This window comes from Centroberyx affinis, unplaced genomic scaffold, assembly GCF_046629955.1.
Source record: "Centroberyx affinis isolate AG114_WGS23_722 - 3 ecotype Tasmania unplaced genomic scaffold, CSIRO-AGI_Caff_v1 ptg001981l_1, whole genome shotgun sequence".
Taxonomy (NCBI): domain Eukaryota; kingdom Metazoa; phylum Chordata; class Actinopteri; order Beryciformes; family Berycidae; genus Centroberyx; species Centroberyx affinis.
This window is the reverse complement of record NW_027280327.1, coordinates 181,357-207,185: the sequence shown is the minus strand read 5'-3', so window position 1 is coordinate 207,185 and position 25,829 is coordinate 181,357.

Sequence of the window (25,829 nt, the reverse complement as noted above, 5' to 3'; positions counted from 1 at the left end):
ATCAACAATCCTATCAAATCCCCACAGATATATTATGCAAATTTTGCGCTATGGGCAGTAAAAATCGTACTTATTGCATCTTTAAACTGGGAGATGGAAATCACAAAAAAAGTGGGCTACTGGATATTCAGACCAATAAAACCTAATATCATCAATAATAAACTAATAATTTTCTCTTGTGTAATGTGTTGCCAAAATTGTCACTTCTTCACTAGTTCCTTTAGATACAGAAATTAATTTGTTCTTGTTAGTTTTCTCAGAGCAGTGAAACTATAAGCAGCTCATGAAATAGTGACCGCAGCTACACTTATCTCATCAATATGACTTTTATCATCTAATCAGGACAGAATCAAATTGAATGTGAGCATGATTTTCCACAGCTACAGAAGAAAAATCTACCATGTGTACTGGCAGACTGGCAGTACATAATGAAAACATTTATCAATGTTTAAAAATAAACAGAGTAAAAAAAATAAAATAAAAAAAAAAAGTCTAAAAGTTATCTTCACATTGAAATAGTATATACAGTATTTCATGATGTCTTTTTTAAGATGTAATGAATTATCATCAAAGGTACAAGGGTTGTAATTTGCATTAACAGGTAAAGTATTGCATATTCTTTGTCTGTTGATATGTGTGTTACCTATATAGCAACTGTGTGGGAGATTTTATATTATCATGTGAATTTCAGGCATTTAAATGCATTATCTTGATAGCATGCTCTGATATACAACATGCCAATCAGGGGGATTCACACAAGCAAAGCTAATTTTTGTGTTTTAAATGTTTCAACTTCAGTTGAAGCATTATACATTCCTCTAAGTTGAGAAAATTCTCCGGCCATTGGGCATTTCAAACCCCATTGGATAAACCCAAAAACACATGGTGGTCAAGCTAAAAACAAGGGCCCGGATCTACTAAAGGTTTGCGCCACCGCAAATTGCATTGCAGGTGCTAAAACCTTGTTTTCAGAAATGAAATTATGGGTTGATCTGTGTGTGCCGTTTTTTGCGGTTTGGTCTAATTGCATATGCATTTGTGGGTGTTCCAAGACTGGGGCACAAAAAGGGAGGGATTTATGGAAATTGGCAGTGGACGTGATTTATCAAGAGGCGGTGGCCGTTAACACCTGCTGATTGCGCATGGAATTTAAGACCTAGAAAAAGCATGTCTTATCATTTTGCGCATAGGATAGCTCTGCTGAAACTGTCTCTGGAACCGGCTCTAAGATCAAAGTGACACAGTCATCTACACAGCATAACATGCAGTCATTAGATCGCAGGGTTTAAACAAGTATGCTGACTTAAAAATGTACAATTTAAGCCTCATTGGCAGACAACATACAGACTATTACCTAAATATACAAAAAAGAAAAGTTGCACGCTCTTCTCTGGATTTGCTAACACTAATTATGAGCCAGTATCTTCGCGACACTGCCTTGATGAAAACAATGCAGCTAAAACATGTGTGCGTAATAACTGTCACGACAGTGGAGAGGTGTGTGCGTGTCCAGCTATATGTAACCATACCTTCTCCCTCTCCATCTCTCCCACACCTGGCACCTGCGTCTCAGTCTCACTCTCTTGCACTTGCTCCTCCAAGGGTGTTAAGGCTCTGAGTTAAGGCTTTGGCTTTATTTATGCTAAGCATTTTGGTTCACCTCCTCATATCATACCAGCGCTTTTTACCTCCAATAAATCGCGCTTGTGGTGCCCAACTGCATTCACTTTGTCGTTCCAGAGTGACTTTTTACGCGCAGGTAAAACATCTCTTCTCTGCAGCTGGGTTTTCTCTGCCACGAACACTTCCAGCTCCACTGGAGAGACATTTGCGCTTCTTTTCCCCATCATGACGTTGCCGCTAATGAGCTATTGTGCGCATTATTCTAATTATCTGCGCCTCTGCTCATTTGCATGCCCTACTTTAGCAAATACCATGCACTGGCGGTACCAATTGCACCCGCAATTGCTTTTGCGCTGCGCCGGGAATGGCGGCGTTTTAGTAGATCCGGGCCAAGGTTGTTTTTCTAGGTTCCTGAAACGCTGACATTTTGGATATAAGAGGTTTTTACCAGACCACAATGAAATGCAATGTTTATTCAATAAAAGCATCAATAAGGTTTAGTTGGTACGGACTCTCTGATGTACAAGCCACTGATACAGTCAGGGAAATTTGTAAATTATCCATCATACTGCCTCAACGTGGTTAAATAGTAGGACAAGGGGCCTAAAACCAGACAATCGTGTTGGAGTTACTGTTGACCGGCGCTGGACATTGGGTTGCTTGTCTACTAAAAGACTAATTCTTTTAAACCGAAAGGAACGTAATCCAGCCTGCCTCTCTAGGGATTTGTAGCTGGATGAATACCTGGACTTGCTGAATATGGAACGGGCAGCCTGCCTGTTAAAAGACTTTGATAAGGGCCTGGAGGACCACTGGGACACTGTCCGCAAGTTCCTTGTTTGACCATATAGTAAATAGTAACTGATTACATTCGCCCTAGCAATTAAGTCTTGTTAAGTAACACAACCCTTCTTTCCCTTCTCCTTTCATTTCCGCTTTGTGTGGCCAGTAGTAAAACCCTTGCTTATTCTCTGACCACTTTCTATCTCTCAGGTACCTGCCTCTGCTTGAGAAGGCTTGTATAAAGAATGCTTGTATAAAGAATTTATAAGAAAGAAAAATATGAACCCCCCCCCCACCCGTGTTATCTTTATTTCTGTTTTGTTGTTTTGTTATGCAGTGTTGTCTTTTGAATTTCCTTGTCTATTTTGTGTTTTGTATAATGGTGAAAATGAACAATAAAACTCTTAATAAAAAAATAAAATAAAATAAAATAAAATAGTAGGACAAGGACACTCATGGTAAAGAGTGGTGGGAGTGTGAATCTATCTGCTGTTCTGAGAAACAAGTCTGAAGGGCAAAGCAGGTGATAAATACAGCGTGATTAGGCCTAGATGATGCTTGGAAGAAGGTGCACTAGAGGAGCGCTTGTTTCATTCTCTATGGCACTACCTGCCAGAAATCAATCAGCCCTGCAATAAGAAAATGTATTCTTGGAGACAGAAATAGAATGAAGGAATATTTGCCCCACCCAGTAAAATCTCTACGGACACCTCTTAAGATCCACCAAAATTTAATCAACGTATTGAATGAGGTGTTACTGCATTCAGGCAGTCACACATTCCACCAAACATGGTTTACACACTGGGGAGTTAATAAAGCTCAAGGCATTAGCATTAAAATGAAAGTTAAAGGCAAACTCCTGCTGAATATAAATCTTCACCAGGAATGTATCTACTGACGGAATCCATCTTTTGTAATTAAGCAAGAATGTGTGGGAAATGTGTGAGGAGGACGGAGAGCTGGAAGTAAAAGACCTACTCAGAAAGATGAATGCTATTATGGAGTGAGTCGGAGACGGCTGGTCGGGAATAATGACTTCCTCTGCCACATTATGTTAGTGCGCTTCTGATAAGATCATTGGAAAATGGCAGCTGTTGGAAATAATGCAATTCATTCTGTGTTGCTGCGGGACACTACAGGGTCCTAAATGAAGCATGTCTTCTATTAGACCCCTAAAGAAACAAACTAATAGCCCTGCAAAGACTTGCCATTTATAATATGACTATAATTCGTATGATTCATTAAGCAGGAATAGAAAATGATAGTATACTCTGATTAGAATAGTCCTCAGGGGAAATTCCTATGTTAATTTATTCTGAAATCTCTCATTGACTAAGCAACTTGTCGTGATATTGTGTAGATTAACTCCCCAGGTCACACTGTATTGTTGTCTCATATTGTCTGTGTATTATGTAAAATAGATTAATGTTGTTTACACATGTTTAATAAGATTGTCCATTTCTTTCAGGGATCGTAACAAATAATCTTTCTCCTACCCACTACCTATCCAAAGTCACAATAATGGTTGATTCGATATGAATAGTGTGAAGAATAACAGAAGTCCTGATGGATTGTAAATGGAATGAAATTTAATTTTGTGTACGGTTAAAATCCAGATGTTGTAGTAGATATGAAATCCTTGAATGAATGAAAAAGGTGAACACAGTCTTGCACTGTGAAGTATTCCTGTACTTGGCTTTTCTGACTTGACAGTCCTGCCAAGCTTGAGGTAGCTTAGTATCAGAGATGGTCCTGGTCCCCTCTCTATATTTACATTTCCTTTTGTTAACATTTAGCTGATGCTTTGCTCCACAGCAATTGTTTTCTTTTGTCCGAACCATAGTGGAAAACTTTACTTTGTTGCATTTTTGTATTGGTTTGTTAAGGTTCACATGGCCCAATTCCAGACTAGGGCTTCTAAACAAACATCACATGGACTCGACAAATAGTTCATATATTGGACAGAGTTTTGGTAACCTGTCGTCCCGCAAGGTTTTGGCAGGAGGACAGGACTTGTCTGCCCTCTTTATTGTAATTAACCATCTCTGGTGTCCATACCAGGTCTGAATAACTGAATATGAGCATCAGTCCACACTGCAGTTTGCCCTCAGTTCATTTTGTTATGCTAGGCTTTCCAAGTATGAGGAGCTACTGGCTATCAGATGTCAACATCCGTCTCCTAACAACCATGCAACCTTGCATTTTGGGGTCGTTTCCTGTATTTTGGATTACATTCTCCCTCCTAATGAACCGCAGCACAGTTCACTTGGAAGTGGTCCAAGACCTGCTTCTTCAGGTCTTGGCATGTTTATTTGGTGCCACCCAAGTTCAAATGCTGTCATTCTCGCCGCCCAAAGGAACCAATTGAAAGCAGTAAACGCTCCAGAGTTAGAATAAACCACTCCAAACATGTTTGGTGTGAACACGCCCCAAGTCATTAAAATGAAATAAACTTAGATTTTGGGCGCAAAATCTAGGAAATAAGAACATTATGTACATTGAACATGAATATTTTGTTTTTGCATATTAAGCTAAAAAAGTTATCTGCTTAATGATTGTATACAAGATGTAAATACTGTAAGTACTGTGTTTTCCTTGAAAGCCCCAGATGGTATAAACCAAAGTACTGAATTGCTGCATTACTTAAACACGCAGGAAGAAACAGAAGGGCGATCACAGGAGCCAGACTTTTATCTGATCAAAAATGGGAGATAACCATATCCATGCAGACGAGCAACTATTTCTCATCATCGACGGGCCACTGATTATTCTAGGTATATTGGCAAACTTATTTTTAAGGGTTTTTTTTATTATTTATTTCATTTATGCATGATCTATCCACCGTGAGAGACAGAGTTACACAAACAGCCTTTGAAGCTCCTGCTGGTGTTAAGAAAATGCACTGAGGTTTACATGGTCTTGTTCACCATTGCTTACTATTCTTGGCACCCTGGGAACCTACTGTTGTATTGTCGGTAGTATGCTGATTATTAACAACTTGCCTGTTAGTTTGACATCCTCTGTTTGGCTACTTTTCCTCTATACTGTGCTCAGATTATTCCTACCCAGAGAGCTTTCTTCATCTGAGTGTTGAAGAATGTCAACTCCATCATCTGCTGGACTTTATTTGTTTGAATGTAGCAGGTTATCTTCTGAATAGGATTCTACTGGCAACATTGTATTGTGTATTTGCATGGTAAATGTGTTTGTCCATATATATGTGATGGCAGGGTCAGGTGTTCGCTACTTCATCAGTTCCTTCCACTGGAAAATTTTCATCATGTATTTTGATAACAACATCTTATGGCAGGCACCACCATCAACTCAGGAATTGGTCAAGCTCTATTTGGAAAGAGGGTGGTTGATTGCTGGCTCACATCAAAATGATGTGATGTCATTCAGACTGTGACAGAAATGCCTACAGAAAAAAACTACTGAAATGTCAGAATTGAATTAAGGTTCCCTATTTTGTTTACAATTGGAAATGCCGTTCAGGTTGTTGTTTTGTGTATTATTATCTACTTGTGAAGTATAGTAGGTTTTCTGGGTCTAACATGAAGAATCGTATTAAAATCTCAATGTTTTATGTTGCATGAGGCTACATGAGATTTGCAGACGCTCTGGTCAAAATGGCAATTGGCTGGTGCTTTTGGTTTCACCAAGTACCTAAAACCTACTTCTTTCTGTTTCCAGAGTTGTGCAGGGCTCATGGATATATGTGTGAGATTGGCCAAGTAGAGGGTTGATACCTAATGATAGTAGTTCTATTTTACGCCACCAGCTGTGTCATTTTAAAATTTGTCTCTGTCTCCGGGGCACTATTGGGGGAGAATGCAATGATACCCCCTCACACACATACAACACATCCAATATCAATGTCACACATACACACACACAAACGCACAAAAAAATGTATTTTAACGTGTTTGTTGATTTTGTTGTTGAAGATTGAGATATCCTGTATTTAATGGGAGAATAGCAGCATCCTACACTAGAGGATGTATACTCTCACCAACAGTAAAATAAGTTATGCATCAGCACATCACAAGAGCACCTAATGCCCTACATCTTAACCCCAACTTTAAAGCAGTGTAGTGGTAAATATTCCTTTAAAGCGGGCATCACAAACAGAGGGATGGAGAGCAGGGAACCAGTCGTCAGCAGCCGACAGCAGCAGGGTTTCAAACCTCAGCAGGAAAAATGATCAGGCCTCCCACATCCCAAGTCATCTGTCTGGAGGATAATTGGTCTCTTCTTTGCCATCTTTCACCTTGCAGCTGTACACACTCTCCTTTGGGGATGATGTGTATGTGTGCGTTGGTGTGTGAGTGTGTGCTTTGTGTGTGTGTGTGTGCATGCATTTGTGTGTTTTAGTCAGTGGGGGCCAGGGTTGGGGTAGTGGTGGGTCCACCTGCTTGGTCCGAGTCACAGTCCATTCATCTAACTCTATTAAGCAGCATCCTTGTGAGCAGCCTAGCTGTGGGGCTCCATGAAAGTAATGCACCCCATCAAGGCCATGCTTTGTTAGCCAAAACATCATTTGTTAATTACCTTGCAAGTCTTGACTAGCCGACTCATACATCATCACTTTCCCGCTGTAAACACCATAAGGCGCGCAACTGTGAAAGATCACCTCCTCCCCTATGTCATGCAAGGACAAAAAATCAAGTTTTGACCGTAATTTTCCATTGCTTGTCTTTCAAAGGTAATTTAGTAGATTTTAGTACCTTTTCATACAGTGTGAGAATGCTTCATGTATAAACACTGCCGATTAGATAGCTGAAAACAAACACTGTAGAACCCTATTGGGGAAGATATGCAGGAAAAAATATCCAAGATACTAATGAACAAATAGCTTTATAAACATACACTAAAACACTATTACTTGCTGATTTCCAATTTTACAGGAATAATATTTAACTGGATATATAAATTCCTACAAGGTTATCACCACAATAAGCATTGAGCTGACACTCTTATCTAAAGCGACTAACAATAAGTGCAACAGTCGAATAAATTAAACCAAAAAAAGTCAGTGCAGTCTTTTCTCAAACCAAGTTTGTAGTTATAGTTGAAAAGTAATGCAGTGTAATTTTGTATGATATTCTACGAATCGAGTCAAACAGGAGACAGGGGGCATGTGACTGAAACAGGCAGTAGTTTGACAGTGAAATCGCAAAATAAGGGTGGAAACTAAGGGTGTGAAGGTCTGGCTGGTGGATGGGAAAATACACTTGCCTTCACTCCAGTGAACAGAGTTCAAGTCCCAACTCATGCAAAGATGTTTTCTGCAGTGAGTTACATTTTCATCAAATGTTTTTCTTATTTAACGATAACCAAAACCTTACCCTAACCTTACCCAAAGTTTTAGTTTCCTAAATCTGATCCTAACCTTATCCAAAGTTGTTTTAGTTGTCTAACCTCAACCGAAGTAGTTTGATTTTGGCACACACACGGTGATAGGTTATGTGTAGGTCTGGTACGAATCAAAGGTGCATAACTTTTCATAAAATATGATACAACCATTATTGTGAAAACACGTTGATCAGCGCCATGAGTTTTGAATTCGAAAATAGCAGCCACCACATAAATTCCTTTTGCTGTTGCTCTCAAAGCAAGGTGACCTTGTCATTTCACAAAACACTGAATATACACTCTGTTTTATTGTTATTCAATTTATGAGTTTTCCCTCTGCTGCCCCTTATTTTTGCTTGCTTCAAATCTCATGAGGACTATTGCTGTGAGCAAAAACGCAAGCTTTTTTCCTTACCTTGAACACTTTTTGGACCAACATTGTTCTGGAGACTTTACGTGACAGGGTCATCTGAGAGTCAAGCACTGATATGGTCAGGTCACCCTAACCCCTCAGTGCAGGAGTGACTGCAGCATCGTGACAGTAACCGCACTGCATCTGAAGTGACTGCCCGTTGATAAGACAAGTGGGAAAACACAGAGTGACAGCTATCATATTCACTCTCGCTTCAAGGAGAATTTTGCATTGCCTCTTTGGCTCTCTCCTCTTTTTCTGTAGACAACATGTTTTTATATCCAATAAACTCTCTTTAGAGGTAAATTATATATATTTTACAATATTTATAATATACATATGATATGATACATATAATTTACATATGGTTTAAAGTGCTACAAACTGAAGACCTTTCCCTTGCTTATTTTATTTATTCATTTATTTATTTTTTAAACAAAATACTGCACAGATTCAGCAGAGGCAGATATAGTTGTGCATCCCTATATGAAGCATTTCCCAACTGCAGCTAGCCTGTTGTAGCCTCAGCATCAGCAAGCCACATTTCCCATTCGCCTCCACTAACAGAGAATCAGATCACTTTAGAAGCTTTCCTGTCCCATCTCCCCTTGCGGCGAGAGATGTGGTGTGACAATGACCGGGCTTTCACAAACAATGGAGTCCCCTTTCCGGGGCCTTGGGTAACTCCACCTGACACCTGACACCGAGCATGAGCTCCCACCGGGAGACTGAGAACTCTGGCTGTAAAGTCTGACTGGGCGCTAGAGTGGCCTCGGGCCCAGACAGAGGCCACGGCATGACTTGATCAGATCCAAGGTAGGAATGTTGTTACAGCTGAAGTGTCCTTGGCCAAGACACAGGACCTACAGAGCTTAGGTTAAACATAGTTCATTGTGTACCCATCTATTTTCTGTCTAGGTAATTAGAAAAGGCAAACAATGAAAATATGCTGACAGTGTAGACAACAGAGTCATTTGTTCTTGCCAAAGTACAGTGGTAACTGTGTTCTGAGGGGTAACTGTTGAGGAGACCTAAAGGAGTGCAAACCCATAACCATTAATGGTCTGTGATTTCAAAGTTAATTTAACTTCAACTGCACTATGAACATCCGATAAACGTGCATTCTTGGCTCCAGGGGGGCTCCAAACTTTGCAGTATCATTAACCACCAAGGCAGAAGTAATTTGATCAAGGCTAATTTCGTTATTAGCCTGATTGTGTCCTCTGCCTGACCCAGGCAAGGCGACAGAGATGAATAGGGGAGCCTTCACATAGATTGCACAGTGCATGCAAGAAACAACAAATAACTTTCGAGCGTTTTTCTTATGTTCTTTTTTCTCTTTAGCTCTAAAATCCCAAGAGGTTCCCCATTCCATAGAATGTGTTGCAATGTCATTTATAAATGAAGTGCAGTGAACTCAATAATATCATTAAACACCAAAGGTGGGGAAATGAAAATGGAATAATAAACATCTACATTACAGGAAGAGATGTGCTAAACAAATTTGGGAACCTTACGGATTAAATCATATACAATATAAAAAAAAGAAAAAAAAAAAGTGCTCCAAAGTTTTACTTCTCACTTGGAAAACTGAGAATTTCTGACCTCTTACTAATTTTCAGCTAATTTGTCAAACAAACAGAGTTCTCATGAAATGGCGGCAATCACACACTTTGATTGCCCCTCAATCGCACAGCTGCCTTCGGATCTGAAAGACTCTAGTACTTCCTCCTGCACAAGTACCTTGATACTAATCAACCGTTTGTAATTGAGACTGACAATTCTGCTCCACTGCAGAGGATCTTTTCGTTGCCATGGAAACCATAGAGTGCATTCTTGATCATGGAAAGCCCACATTCTTGATAACATCTTGTTTTTTCTTGATTAAACCAATAATCCAAGATATACATTATATAAAAAGACGTCCTCAATAGTAGAGGCCAAGCGAATGCCCATTACATGCTAAAATAATTCAATTTGGGGAAACTATGGGCTCAAATGGACCTAATGTTTTTTGAATGCATACAGTTAGATTCACAAATGTTTCAATCAACATTTAGGAATGTGTGAAAATGTTTTAATACAAACCTGTAAAATAAGTTTCATAAATGTTTTGCAACTTGTAGTTGTACATCAACATTTGTGAATGCGTATACAAATCTAAATGTGAATCTGGAAAATACAAGTTTTATACAATTATATTAACATTTATGAATGTATAAAAATGGTTGTAGTTGTGAATCAACTTTTGTAAATGTGTAAAAAAAAAATACATGCACAAATGAAAACATTACAGGCACAACTCAAATATGCACGCCGCACACCAATTACAAGTGCGGCATTCTGGCACAGAATTGACACAGTGGTCCCTATGCCCAATGAGGATGCTGGATTTTACATGGTATTTGACTATCCAATCAAGGATCAATGTACACTGTGCATGGTTGCCAGTTCTGCTTACACAAAGCGTTATTGTGCTTGCGTTTTCAGGTAGCCTCTTGAAAAAATCCCCTCATCGTTTTTTTTTTTTTTTTTCATCAATTTTCCTAACTTGTCTTGTGCTTATTTGATTTGGGCCAAAATAATCCACACCCAAGTAGCAAAGGAGGACTACATCAATACAATTAAGCAATTTAGACTATAGGACTACGATGGTGTAGGCCAGTGGTTCTCAATCCTGGTACAGGACAGAGAGTACTGGTTTTCTATCCTACCAGGCAGTAAATTGGTTTCGCCAGGCGTCCCAGGTGTAACTCAGTCCCTGATTAGATGGCAACAATGAAAACCAGGCTATGGCCAGCAGCACTCCTGTGTGTTCAGATTGAGTCACAATTACTACTATGGCATTTTAAAGCCAATGATGTTATTTATTTTTACTGTTGTTTAATTTTCCTCTTATCTTGACGAGGAGGTGACCTCAAGAAAAATGTTTGGAACATCAAGCAGTAAGCCCTGTGTTGACCTGAATTGAGTACTTTTGTGCCCACCACTAACAATGCTTCTGTAAATACTTTTTGTAGACGTGTCAAAAATGACATGGCATAAAAATGAGGAAAACATTTATGAAAACCCTGAGACCCCTAGGAAGGAAAATCTGGCAAAAGAACAAAGCAAAGCATTGGATGAATTAGCAAATGACTTGACAATTACTCATAAAGCTGACACAGGGGGTGGTATTGTGGTTTTGGATACTGACACCAAATGGGAAAGGTGAAAGTAATTCAACAAGATTCTTCATTTTACCAAAAACTGTGGTTGGATCCTACCAATTACTTAAGTGCCCAATTTCATAATATTCTCTCTAAAGGTCTTCAAAATGAATGGATTACAGAACAGGAGTATATCTTTTGAGTAAGAGTCTAAGAATACCAGTATTTTATGCCTTACTTAAAAATACACAAATCACTGACAGCTCCACCTTTTAGACAAATTTTTTTCTGGTTATATTACTGAAAACTTGTCCTGTTTTATAGATTTTCAGTTGCATCTGCTTGTTCAGAACCTGCCTTCCAATTTCAAGGAGACCACTGATTTCTTGATTATGTTGAAGCGTTCTTTAGCCTCTAGCTGAAGTTCTTTATCACTCAGGGAGAATGTGATCTGCCTACAGATTACATTTAAGAGTTAACTAACCAGGTACTCAAAAAAAATATTTTCTTTTTGGAAACGAGTACTATCTCTAGATTCAAGGCTGTGCTATAGGGACTCCACTTGCTGTATCGCATGCTAATATTTTCATGGACAAATTTGAATTTGGCTTCCTCAACAATAACAATCCCTTTAAAAATATATCAAATAGATTCATAGATGATTGTTTCACAGTGTGGGACTCATCAGAAGAACTGCTTAATGAGTTTTTAGTTAGTACATCAATTCAAGATTGCAGTCTATCTCATTCACCATGGAAAGGAGTCAACAATGCATTAATTTTCTTGATGTTCAAGTAAAGAATGTTGAGAACCACAGTCTATAGAAAACCCACAGAGAAAAATATAATACTATCAGCTGCCAGTTACCAACCACTGCCACTTAAGAAAAGTTTGCCTGTTAGACAGCTATACAGACTGAGACGTATTTATGATGCAGAAGCTGAGTTTCATAAACAAGCCAATTCACTCCTACAGAGGTTTAATACCCCTCGTTATCCTGATTGGTGGCACATAGATGCATTCAATAGAGTAAAAAGTCAACATAGGAACTAATTGTTTGAAAAGACTAGAATAAGACAGAAGAAATCTTTTTTCTGCTATGATGAACCACATAAAATGATAAAGTCTGTTGTGAATACATTTTACAGTCAGATCTCTCTTTGAATTCAGTTTTCAAGGATTAACCTAAATGAGAAACTTGATTTGTCTCCTTTCTTATAACCTCAGCTAAGCCAATGGAATTAATGAAAGCATTTCTATATATCTTTTTTTCTCTGTTCTACACCATACTGATTAATGGGAGACCTGATGTTTTCAGCTTGGTGTACCACAGATAAGTTTATGTTGGCAGATGGGAGCTATGTCTAATACTGTGTTTATATTTCATAGGCACAGGAATATAGATGAACTTCAAAGAAAAAATAAATTTATTCTATTTATATTTTATTTCTTAATATGGAAGATTTGTTTATTGGCATTTTCCTTTTATTCTTTGGGGCTAATTTATTTGATATGGATGAAACAGGCAGTTTAATTAATTAAGAATGATTCAAGGACTGCCATCTCCACATTACAAACATGGTTGTGGTTTGAGATGACCCTTTGATAGCGCTAGGCTTTAAAAGACAACTGTCCGTTACTAAATGTTGCTTTGGTATAAGCCATAACGTTTGTGCCAGCTTTTTTCTCCCCTGTTCTGTTTGTAATAAAAAGAGTGGATTTGCAAGAATTATTTTAGTTTTTACTCTACCTGTATTTTGTTGTTCACTACTGGTCACACGCACCCTATTAAGTCAGAGAAGAGGAACCTGGTTGTGTGCAATATTTATTTTTGCCTATTGGCATGTATTTTTTTACACATTTACAAAAGCTGAAGTGCAACTACAAGTTTTCAATGTATAAAAAAAAAAAATGGCACCAATGTGAGCACACAGTTATCAGCCCAATTTATTTTTGAGCAATGGTCACTGGACAGTTTGTGGCAAATTCTCATCAGTGCAGTCATTGTTTTGTTGCAATGAGTGACACATAACTCCTAAAAAATAATTCAGCTGCCTTGGTGAGAAATTTGAGAAAAAAATTCAGAGTCATGCATGCAATAACCAGATCTAAGTGATCAAATATAATTATTGTCTGTCTTTTGAAAAAATCCACTTCTCTTTCTGTATCTGGTCTATATTCAAATGATTTCACAATTTCACTCTACAAAGTCTAGAATACATGATGGTGAACCTTGCAAGGACTTTGGCCAATCTCTGAAATGCACACAAATCAAAGTGGAGGGTTGACTTTTGTTACAGAGCGATAGTGACAGCCAACTGGCCTTGGGGGCAGTCGGGAGGGCAGCATCCTCTCCTGAGTTCTACCCTCCTGCTTCTGCCTGAGCCCCAGAAAGAACCAATGCATGAAATGTTCGCGAGGCCTGGAAACCTCAAGCCATGCATTTCCTTCGCCACCTAACTTAATATGACATGTATCCCTACAGCAATGCAGATTTAATGCTGCATAATCTGGCTTCACTGACTGTAGGAATGTGGGATCCCATTTAGAATTTAGTACATTTGCCTCCTGAAAGAATCCTTTCCTTTTACCAACCAGACAATGCTAAAATTGAATTCTGGATTCTTTTGTAGCCCACCAATGACAGTGCAGCTGAGTGAAAAATCAGAGTGAAAACTGCAAGAGAGGCACTTTTTATTTACCTTTTAGTGAGGTGTAACTGTTCCTTTTCTGTGTGGCAAGCAAAATGGGACTGTCGGTTTTAAAAGCTCAAAGGAATAGAATGTCAATCTTCCGTTAGTTTTATTGCAAATACTACTTTATTGGGACTCCCTATGCTCTGCCTGTTTTTAAGAGGCTGGTTTACATCTGTCAGTTTTCCTCTGCTAGAAAAGAGCTGACTGATGATGACAAGCTGTATGTCATATTTAGGCCCATTGGTCATCACGCCCCTAATAAAGTCATTGTGGTTCAGCCTGCAGGAGACACTGTCCTGATCTCATCTTCGCAGTGTGTTGTTGTTACACTCTGGCAACTAAGTGCAGTCAGCCTGTGAAACCGTACTACACTGTAAATATGCAATGCCTCGGTGTCCATAAGGGTACAAACATCTGTTGAGGAGCTAAAGAGTTATGTCATAAGGTAATCAAAAGCATGATAATCACCACACTAAAATTATATCCCCAGGAAGAAATACATTATAACAACATCATATGGCAGCCTGTATTCCTATTTCAGTCACTTCATTACCCCCTGATGTCGATTTCTCATATGTGCTGAGACATGCGCAATTCTCCAGGGCTTGTTGTCTCAAGAAAAGCTGCATCAGCAGCAAGATCTTCTGAAAAATTCAGCTGGGAGAAGGAAAGCCATGGCAAACACATCCACTGTTTCTATGTTGATTTATTGCACTTTATAATTACAATAACCAAAGGGCTTTGCTCTGATGTGCAGACATTCAAATACAAGCTGATTTATTTTCTTGCAATACAGTAAAAGTTGTAATAGCCTACTGTAGCTTGTGTGCTAATGTGTGTGTATGCATGTATGCATGTTGATAAGAGAACACGTTAGTGAAATAAGTGCAGATGTCAGCAGAGAGGAAGGAGGGGCGAGAAACGAAAATGTGCTTGTGACGATGTCCACAGTTCAGTTGGAAAAACACTGAAGATGGAGATCTAGTTATTCTTCAACACCAACAATAAAAGAAACACAAGACTAATTAGGCCAGAGTCACTGCTCCCCCTCTTGTGGATAAGGCCAATGGTCCATGTAAATAAATAGCTTTAGAATCACATCATGTTCAGGTTTTTAGTTTAGATTGCCCAGCCACATTCGAAAATTTGTGAGTAATAGTAACGTAGATCCATAATTCTGACTTTTTAATTCAAAATGGACACAAGGAATTGGTTAGCAAAAAAAATAAGACTAAATCATCATGCAAGCAATGCGGCAGCTTTATTAGAATCAACAAGGAGTGGCACGGCACAGAGGGGGAGTAGACTATTTTCCTATTCATCTTGTTGTTCAGTGCTGTAGTTCATGGTGTTGTAGCTCAATATTGCGCATATTTGTTTGCCTGTGGTCAGTGAGGTTGGACAAGTGTAGGCCCTAAGCAATGCTGTTGTTCGTGGTGTTGTTTTTTGGTGTATATTTGTGCGCCTTTACACAATGCTGTTGTTCATGTTGTTTATTTTTGTGTATTTGTGTGCCGTCAAGCAGCAGTGCGCACGCAGTGGTGCTGCACATGTTGTTTGTGTTTGTTATATGTGCATCTACTGTGGTGCATTTGCGGGCCCCCCCATGTAAATCAAATGTCCCCTCTATTGATTTGCTCTGGTGCCGCGGATGTCTGCATGGACGGATCTCTCGCCGCCTTATTTCATCTATTCTAATTGTTTATAAATGCTGGCAAATGTCAACTAATTGTAGTCTCATAGACTGTTGTTTTAAATTTTGATGGGGAACTAATAACAACTAATCACTCTTCACATGCTATGCTCACACTGCAAGCCTTCCTGCTCAGTTCCAAATTGCTGCCCTGCCGCTGATTTTTTCAGATGACTTGTTCATATCTATTCTAGGATGTAACCCATATCAATACCAGGAATTGACAGCAATGTCGACAAAACAGCATGTGCAGAGTAGCAATAGCAAAACATGTCATAGTACTGTATGTGTTATTGTACCTATGCTTCTCCTGCTTGTTTTGAACACATTTTGGTTATAGTATGTGCCTTTGAGTTTTGACTGAATTGAGGTGGCTCCCCAAATACCAATATCTTTCCATTGCTGTCTTCCATGCTAATGCTGGCTTTAATGCTGACAAATTCTGATTTGAGCATTCAAACACAAGTCACATGTCTCAGGATCCAATTTTGTACCACATATCCATGCAGTCCAGATTGGAACTGATAAAATGAGACTCCATGGAGCTTTTTGCTGGTCACACAGATTAGAAAACATCAGATCTGTGTCACATATGAGGGAAAAACCAGAATTGGGACACTTTCAGCTGCAGTGTAAATGTAGCCTTAGTGTTAGGTTTGGCTACCTGCCAATATGTTGGGAACACCAGATGCCACTTTGAGGACCAAGTGAAGTAACCAACTCAGACAAATACTTAGCTAGCAAATGTGATCTGTCATCTGTCAAGTTAAGTGCTTCACATAAGTGCTAAGAAATTTTATGAAGTCAAGGTAAATTTACAGTAATAAACCTCTTCAACAATGTACAGTACCCACCTCCTCAACAACAATGCCTGACAGACTGGAGTAAGACTTTTTGGACTTAGAACTTGACAGGAGAAGAAATGATATATCCAGTGTACTCAGCTTTAGTATATTTTGTTCTTTACACATACAGTGGGAAGGTTAAGAAGAAGACAGCAATGGGAAGACACAAGAAAGAAAGCTGAGATGGGATTTTATACTATGACATTTGGGGCACCTATGTAGTTGCAGAGGTAGGGGAAGGTAAAGAAGACGACAGCAATGGGAAGACACAAGAAAGAAAGCTGAGATGAGATTTTATGCTACAACAGTTGGGGGACCTATGTAGTTGCAGAGGTAGGGGACTTAACAGCTCAAATATTTCTGTGCACATGGTGTGCAACTTCTGATTTCAGATTCTTTTGGCTCAAACAAATCAGCCAATTTGTTGTTTTTTCTTTGTGAAGGACCTAACCACTCAAATATCGCTCCTACGTTTTGGAGAGTAAATAGGTGAGAGAATCGTTTCCCACGTTTCCATTTGATATTTCAATCAGGCAGCCTTGCCACTAGTCTCTGAAGCATATCCATCTTTATTTCAGCTATCTGAATAGTCACCACTGCCACTAAAACCAATAAAGCCAAAGCACTTCAACAATGATTCTGGATGTTTGAAATGATTTACCAGATTTATCACAGTGCATATTGAAAAGACACAAGCCTGACATTCAGATTTTTGTTATCCCTTTTTAATTATCATCATTTGATTGATCCAAAAACTATGTCATTAGCTCTCCAACTCTCCAATTTGTGTTTGTCATAATTGATAGAATTATTATCCGTGTCATGACACAAGAGAGAGGAGTGTGTGTGGCAGCAATGTAAAAGAAAGTACCATCCATTATTCTATATGTAAATAAAACACATACAACTTTAAAATATCACTATTCTGTTCCAGTTTTCTTTAGTGTGCAAGAGTAAACAACAAATTTAACAATTGATTGATCCGCCATATTACATAGACACCTAGGTTTTTGGAAATAAACAATAATGCAAAGTTGTGTGTCTGGCTTTGTTCATTGTTAAACATTAATACACAATGTATTATGAGAAAGATACAATTTTGTCTCCTCTCCAGGTGGCACAGCATTTTATGGCATTAAAACATGTTATGCAAATCATCCCTTGCTGACGTTCCAAACCCATGTCTCCTGTCGACCGGGCCCATCTGTTCTGTTTATGCAAAGGGTTCCCCTCTGCATTGGGTTGACTGGGCATGTGCATTATCAAATAAGGCCACCTCTCTTGTAATGGATAAGAACATAACACTCCCTGCATGCAAACTGTAAAAGTGAACAGCAAATATATTCAATCATCCTTCCGGCGAAGTATTTACCCAATGATGAAATACTGCCTTAAGTGATAATGGAGCAGTCAGAAAAAGCATACCTGTAATCGCCTGCTTATTATTGTTAGAGCCTATAAAGGGCAGATCCTGAAATGTGATACTAAAATTAAATATTCCCAGTCTGCTGACCTTGATTTGGAGTTTAATGTGCCAACATTTATTGTAAAAAAAAATTTAAAATAAAAAAGTTAACCCTAACCCTAACACAACATCTATATTATGTTTTAACATTTGTAGCTGAAAAAAAAAATTAAATCATCCCAATTTAAAGGATCATTTATGCTCTCCAAGGACGTTCATCTCTAACATTTCCTTTATTTATACCCTGCTGGCATATTGGTTGACTGCAGTAATAAATAGCAAACAGGATCACTTGCTTACTCTGGTGTTTTCAATGTTTCTGTATAAATACTACTTTCAAAATAAACAAATATACTTTTGTACTGTGAAATATGAATGAGTGGTCTGCTGAATGTATTCATTCTGAACTAAGAGTAAAAATAAAATGTCTCCAAATTTTGTATGATGTTGATACTTATAGCATTATTTTTTTTGTAGTCCTAAGGGAAGATGTAGGTACATCATAAATGTGGGCCCGGATATTTACTAGTGTGTGTAAAATCTACCTGTCCATAAGGAATTAATTTTATCAGGACACACAATGCACCATAACGTATCTTTTTCTGTAAAAATCTTCTATTTTACAGCTACAGTTTCACTCCATATTTAGGGCAATGATTCTGCTCACTATTTTGAGTATTTTTGTTGTTTTTTGTGTGTGCATCCAAATATTTATTGTATTTTGTTTTGTTTTGTTTAAGTGGCACATTTTGTGCTTTTACTTTGACGACCAAACAGCCTAATTATTGTAGTTATTACAAGTTGGCTTGATGCAGCTCATCTGAAAATGCTGTTTGCTGCAGGAAAGGTTCTTTGAGGACACAGAGTGCTGTATTAGCTAATAGCTTAGTAAACGTGAATAAACATATTCATGCCTCAGCCAAGTGTTAGTTAATCACTTCTAATTAACTAACACTAACTAAAGGCAACCATTTCACAGATTTTATCAACATTTCACACTGTGTTACAGAGAACGTCCAACTAAAACAGTTGACTGCTGGCTGTCTCTCAGTTTGCTCTCTCATCAAAGTTGAAAAACATCTTGCACCAAGTCTGTTTTGGTTGATATCTATGTCCTATAGGCTATGGTGAAAATTAAGAATGTATAATTATCATGTCTCCCTATAATAAAGGCTTCTATTGGTTCTATGGGTTTCCTGTCTAATTATCACCTAGGAGTCAAGAAGTAGGTGTTATGAGATGACTTAATTCCTCTGACATTCCAATTCTGCCTTTCCAAGTTCCATCCCTCCGCCATTTTCTTGCCACTTATCCTGGTCATATAGGAGATTTACACAGGAGATCAGTAATGGAGAGGACAATGAGGAAATCCCCCAATTCACTCACAGGTGTGCACTGAGCATGCTTCCCCACACACGAGTCTACATTAGGTACAATGATTAATGATAAAGTCTGATTTGTGCCTAACATGACTGACCGGTTGATTCGAAGGCTGCAAAGTGCATGCTGTCAGAGTGCTGCTGGAACGCTGAGAGGAGCCTGTAACGAGGCCTGTGAGAGATGCCAAATGATCGGAAACTGAAGCTTACCTGCTGCTGGCTGAGACACATGGCAGCCTGGCGAGCCTGGAGTATATTTATTGCACTAGTTTAAGGATTACTGCCTTTTCAAAGACAAAAAGACAATGGATTTCAAGGAAATGGATGCCGGATCTGTAAAACTTGATACTGGCATTTTATAAAACACAGATGTTTCTATCCTCAAAAACAGAACTATTTTGTAAACAGATGTTTCTATCCTCAAAAAACAGAACTATCTTGTAAACAAAGGGCTTAAGATGACTGATAACTTTAATAGTAACCCATGTGTGCTTTTCTTTTATGCCAACAATCATTTTATATGACACCTATTCCTACAAAATGATTGATAGCACATAATTAGAGCAAATTATGTTAATTATTTAATTCCTTGCTTGATAAATTCATAAAACGTCTACAGACTACATCCTCTATATTTTAGAGATTTTGAATAAGATCTAGATATCCAAAATGAATATATAACAATTTAAAAATTCCCTTTTTTATGGTCCTAATTTTGTATTCAATGTAGGCTAGCTCTGTAGGTGACCATTGGAAGCATTTTCAATGGCCACCGTTGATCCTTATGTATTACCAGGGGAGGTTTGGTTATTGGTAGTTATTACTTAAGGACAGCAGGAATTTTATCCTGTCTGTAACGAACATGAGATGATTTTCTCCAGCTACCCTGGCAAAAATTCCGCCCAAAATTACCTACTGTGTTTTGATTTAACGCTGACATCCTCGGGTAATTTTAATCCCATCCGGATCAACATCTGGTGTTTAACGCAATAACTGACTTGCACACCTGGCATGTCGATTACAATGGCCGTATAACCAGTGTGGTAGAGTAGCATCATTCCTTACAATGACATTGAGCCACTTGAAAATAGTTTTGCCTGTTTTGCTGGCATGAATCCTCTGACACCCCTGACTTCAGACACCGTAAACAATGTTCATGTGTTGTTTTTGTTGTGTCGTTTGTAAACTTAAGATGCGTGACATCAGAACTTAAAAGGGAAGTGATGTTGTGTGACACATTCACACGGGATTGAACCTACTTAACCACAATCCCAGAGTAGAATTTATTTTACCGTCTGGGGGACTGACCGAAATTACCGACGAACATAAGCAAAATCAAATTACTGGTAATGCTAATGCTGTCCGGAGCGAACATTGGATAGTCATTTCGTTTGTAGATCTCACAGGTTCATAAAGGCGTTCATTAAGTTCATTACCATACAAGATCCCAAATGAGCTGTGTGCACCTTTAGTCACCTCCCACCTCCTCACCAAATACACTTGCTAGTGTAACATGCTACTTTACAGTCTACATCGAAGGGATTCCAAAACAACTGTATAGAATCAAATATTGATGACGTGATTTATATATGGATGCTAGCTAGAGGACAAACAATGTCTGAACTACTTAATAACTTTTCCCTGCTGTTGAAATTGTCAGCATTATGAAGGGTAAGACACAGATCATCCAAAAAAGCATTTTAATTATTCTAATATTTAATAACAATGATGATTTCATGAGTGCATACATTTTGAGTATGAGTGGTCCCAGTTGGAATCAAACGTGACCGTAGCATTTTTACTGCCATATTCTTACAGTAGCTACACAGCACCCGCACCTAGATTCACTTTCCATGAAGCAGTTAGGAAGTCAGTATCAGATAGAGGGGTGATCAGTTGTGCTTGGTAGTCATTGTGTTAGATCATATTGACTATGTTATGACTTTATGACTACGCCACCTGGTGGCAAGCTTGAGAACTGTTTCTGTTCTGTAGGGATTTGGGTTGGGGTTAAAAAGGGGTCCAAAAAGCCACCCGTTACTGGCTGGGGTGGAGAACTTTAGAACTTCAGCTAAAGCGGTGGGGTCCAGTCAAACACCCTCAATTTTCCACCCAAGTTGCCAGCTGCATCCAGCTGCAGCTGCCAGCTGCTGTCCTATAATGACAACAGGGCTCATAGCACGGAGAGAACGGCGACAATAGCCTGGTTACTTCAAGGATCAATACGGAGAGAGCAAGCACTAAAATACCTGCCAACAGCAGTCTTGACAGTGGTTCATCCTTGAAATTATGGTTGGTGGATTTCAGTCCTACAATTTACTCTTTAAAATCCTGATCATTGTACTAAAATCCAATGGAATTTTTTGTTAAAATCCAACTCCAGCCTCATATTGGGCCTCATGCAAGAACATTTTCGTATTCTTATCTTAAATTTCTCTTACTTTTTTCATGAGGTGGACTCTTGTGCCAGGTCAGATTCACCAAGTGCTTGTATCTTCAGAAAACAGTCGTAAATGAAACATGCGTAAACATGATGAATGGCACCTGTTCTAAATGAACATGCTTTCACGAGAATTGTGAATTAACATAATTGATGCCCCAATAATGCTATATAAGGTAGGGCATCCGGCCCCATTTGTCAGGAAGCTTCATTCATAAAAATGACATGGAAGACTAGAAGAATTCTACCAGCTCTGAGACTGAAGTCCTACTATCAGAAATAAGTAAACAAAAGCATATTTAATAGCGTCAATAGTGGAATCAAAGACCCTGCTAAAGCCAAGGAATGGGAAAAAAAATTCCTTGTGCTGTTAATGCAGTGTTGTCTGTTGTGCGTTCCCTTACGAAAAACAAATATTCCTATACATTTTAGACGAATACTAAATAAATATTACAATTAAACTATAATTCCCTATACAGGGTATCTGCAAGTATCAGCAAATTGAATTTAATGCTTTTTAAGGCCACTCCGAGCCACTCCGAATGCCACCTAATGCCACTCCGAGCCCTAACTGGTCACACCATTAAGGTTAGACAAAAGCAGTATGTGAGAGCAAAACCAAGCACAGTGTTGATGGGTGAGAAGAACTCCACCACTTTAGTGTTTTAACAATGGCAGGGCCACTGTAGCAATGAAAAAGAATGGAGTGGGAACAAATCACTAGCATGATGCCCATAGTGCATCACTTAAATGATTTCTTACAGACTGCACAGTAGGCTTCTCGGTCATTTACGTCACCAGCATGCAACTATGCCTGAAAATCTTTCTCTTCCAGCTATTTTTGTGAAAATTTGCATTTTCCCATCTCTGGATTAGCTAGCTAGCTCCTGTCCATCTGTATGTCTGCACTGACTTTCCCACTCGTTTCTCACACTCATCTGACTGTAAAGTACCAAAGCAGCCGGTAACGATGCATCAATTTTGTTCCAGCCTGAATCAGTCTGTCAGAATGATAAGGTTCCTACAGTACGCCAACACAGACACACGCAAATTACTGGCTATAATAAATCACAATTAATATACAGATGTTTTTTAGGAATTCAAACAAGTAATTAGGTTAAGGAATCAGTAATGTGCACCCTTTAGTAATATCTAAGGGCAGCCATAGGAACTACAACAACATCAGCAAACGTGTGTCCTCCTCCACCAGTCACACAGTTCCCAGCTCCACCCAAACTCTCTCACCCCTCCCGTCCCCCTGAGCTGCGGTGGTCTGAAATTGACAAAGTATAAACTGGTGTTTTCACAACAGACACCACTTAGCCAAGTAGTGTTACAGTTCAGCATGTCAAGCGAAGAGGAAACATATCCCATTGCAAACTGTTGTAAATGTTTAAAACATCCCAGTTACAGAACTATCATGAAGGCAGGTAAGGAATCAATAGCTAGTGATGCTATGCTATCGCCTAACCCAGAGGTCTAGCAGCTCAAGCTGTAGCTAACGCTAACCAATTATACCCTTTAGCTGCTTACTAGCAACAGGTTGTTTGTTAGCATATTCCTTGACAAATATGTATTTATGCGCAGTGAAGTCATTCAGTAACGGCGCCGCTGCTGAAAATCTGCTACATTGTTTTTCATCTTTATGATCGAAGTGACAATTAGTGGAAAAAGCGTCAACACCCCCGCGCTATAAGAAATAAATACAGGGGAGACACTGGAGCTAACATTTTCTATGTAGTGTGTATGGCTAACTTTAGCTACATCACAGGTTGCTTACCTGTCCAATAAATGTAAGGCCAAGTCCGCATCGCTCCTTAGGTTTTTCAGAGTCCTAAGCTACCTCCACTGTGAAATGCTATCATATTCACTCTGGTTTTGGAGCACCTTTGTTATTGCGGGCTTTGTCAGGCTTTTTAAACTTGTTGCAGTTCATTCTTCTATGGTTGCACAAATGAAACTGAAAGAAGTCGCGAACACAAGAGGGGTGTGGATCATGTCCACCAAAACAGAGAGTAGCCTATGGACTGGACTGGAGTGACTGGCGTTGATCAACAACACTTGCAAACCCCCGCTGATATACAGTATTATGGTTAAGCTATTTTGTGCAACGAGCCAGTAAAATATTACTGATTATTGCTAAAATGATAAATAAAATATTTAAGACCTCTGGGAATCGAGTTTCAGACTTTTTAATGCCATTTAAGGCCTTAATTTTCACAAAATTGATTTAATGCTTTTTCATACTTTTTAATGACCTGCAGATACCCTGCTATAGCAATAGTGGTACTACAGAAGACAAAAATATCGTGATAAGGTCACTATAAACTTACTATTGAGTACCACAGACACTAAGTCCCTTTCGGAATATTATAGGAATATTATAGGACTATTATAGTGATGTTTTGTTAGGGCACGTCACAGAAATAAAAAAAGAAATGGCTTGACCTGAAATTAGATGCAAAAAGCAAGGCGATCCATGACTGTAATGGGAGGGGGCCAAGAGGAATTCAATTCTGTTACACAGACAGATGAAAGAATAGGCCTATACCTGCCATAAATTGGTGATGTGGCACTGTCAGGTGTTCAGCAGAGGATGTTGCCCTGAACAGCGACTTGCAAGCTGCTGCAGCATGTGATGATAATAGGCCTATGCATGACTCTAATGGTAAGACCTAAAACCATATTTATTTATTTAGATTCACTTGCACTTAACAACATTAACATTATCAACTGGAGTAAAATAGACATATAGCCTAGAAATCAGATTTATCTTCATCCCCAATAGAATCTAAACTTGCCTTTGTCTCACTTGGGTGTTTGTAAAATAACCTGGCAATTATTAGTGTTTTTTGTTTTCTCTTTGTATTGAGCGCATTTATAGGCTACTATGTAACCTGCAAGGATATTTTTAAGATTCTATGCGGCTCTGGTAAAATAAATTACGCACTACCTTCTTTTGAAAAAGCCACCAGTGTTTCCTTGCTATTTTTTCCTGTGACTTTAACCACTGTTAAACAATATAATCTCAACATAGTTACATTTCGAAATGTAATTTATATATTGAAACTCAAAATTTATTCTAAGTAAGGAAAGAGATACAATCCATTAGTCAACAACAACAAAGTTTTATTGCTTTGGAGAACGGCAGGTTGATTGTACGTGACTCGTAGGACAGGTCTGGACCACTCTGAAATTTTGTTTGGGCCTAAGAGAAAATCCTAAATACAGGAAAATTGGTGAATGCGGCAAGTTCTCTTAAATTGCTCGTACGAGTGATTTAAGAACGAATCTGTTCATACGAGTGGTTCTTGCATGAGGCCCAATGACTTATAGCAAAAATGCAGGTGGCAAAATTTTCCAAAACAATTGTCATTTCACTTAATTTTGAAACAAAATCCTTCCCTTTTTTAAATGCGGGATACTCATCTTGGAATAGAACTCATGTCCTCTTCAGTCTTTTTAACCTCATCTCCAACTCTATGCACTCACTCCACCAGTCGGTCAATGATGTATCTCTAGAGTTATGCTCCTGCTGAACAATCTGGATAAAGCCAAGCTTGTTTTAGGCATTAGCTTGCGTTTGACGAATAAAGCACTAACGAGATAGCGATCAGAGAGGGCCCAACTCCAAAGGCAGCCTGCTTGCCTGGCAGCGCTTGATAATCTCTTCGTTGGTTTCACTCAGCTCCCTTTAATCTGACTTCACATAATCCTTTTTTTACCCTCCTGATCAAGTAAACGCTTAATTATGGCTAATGAATTCCATCCAGAGCTTGGGTAAACACGTCTATCAAACAAGATCATGCTGATTTTTAACTGAAGAGAGAAGAGAAGGAAAAATAACAAATATGGGAGAGGAATCACAAACCGTGAACATTTTCCGTGCCAAAATGACTGTGGTCCCACTTAGGACTTGGAAGAGAGAGGGTACTGTATCTATAATAGCAGCAATTTACTGCTAAAAGGAGCAAAAAATTATGTGTGTT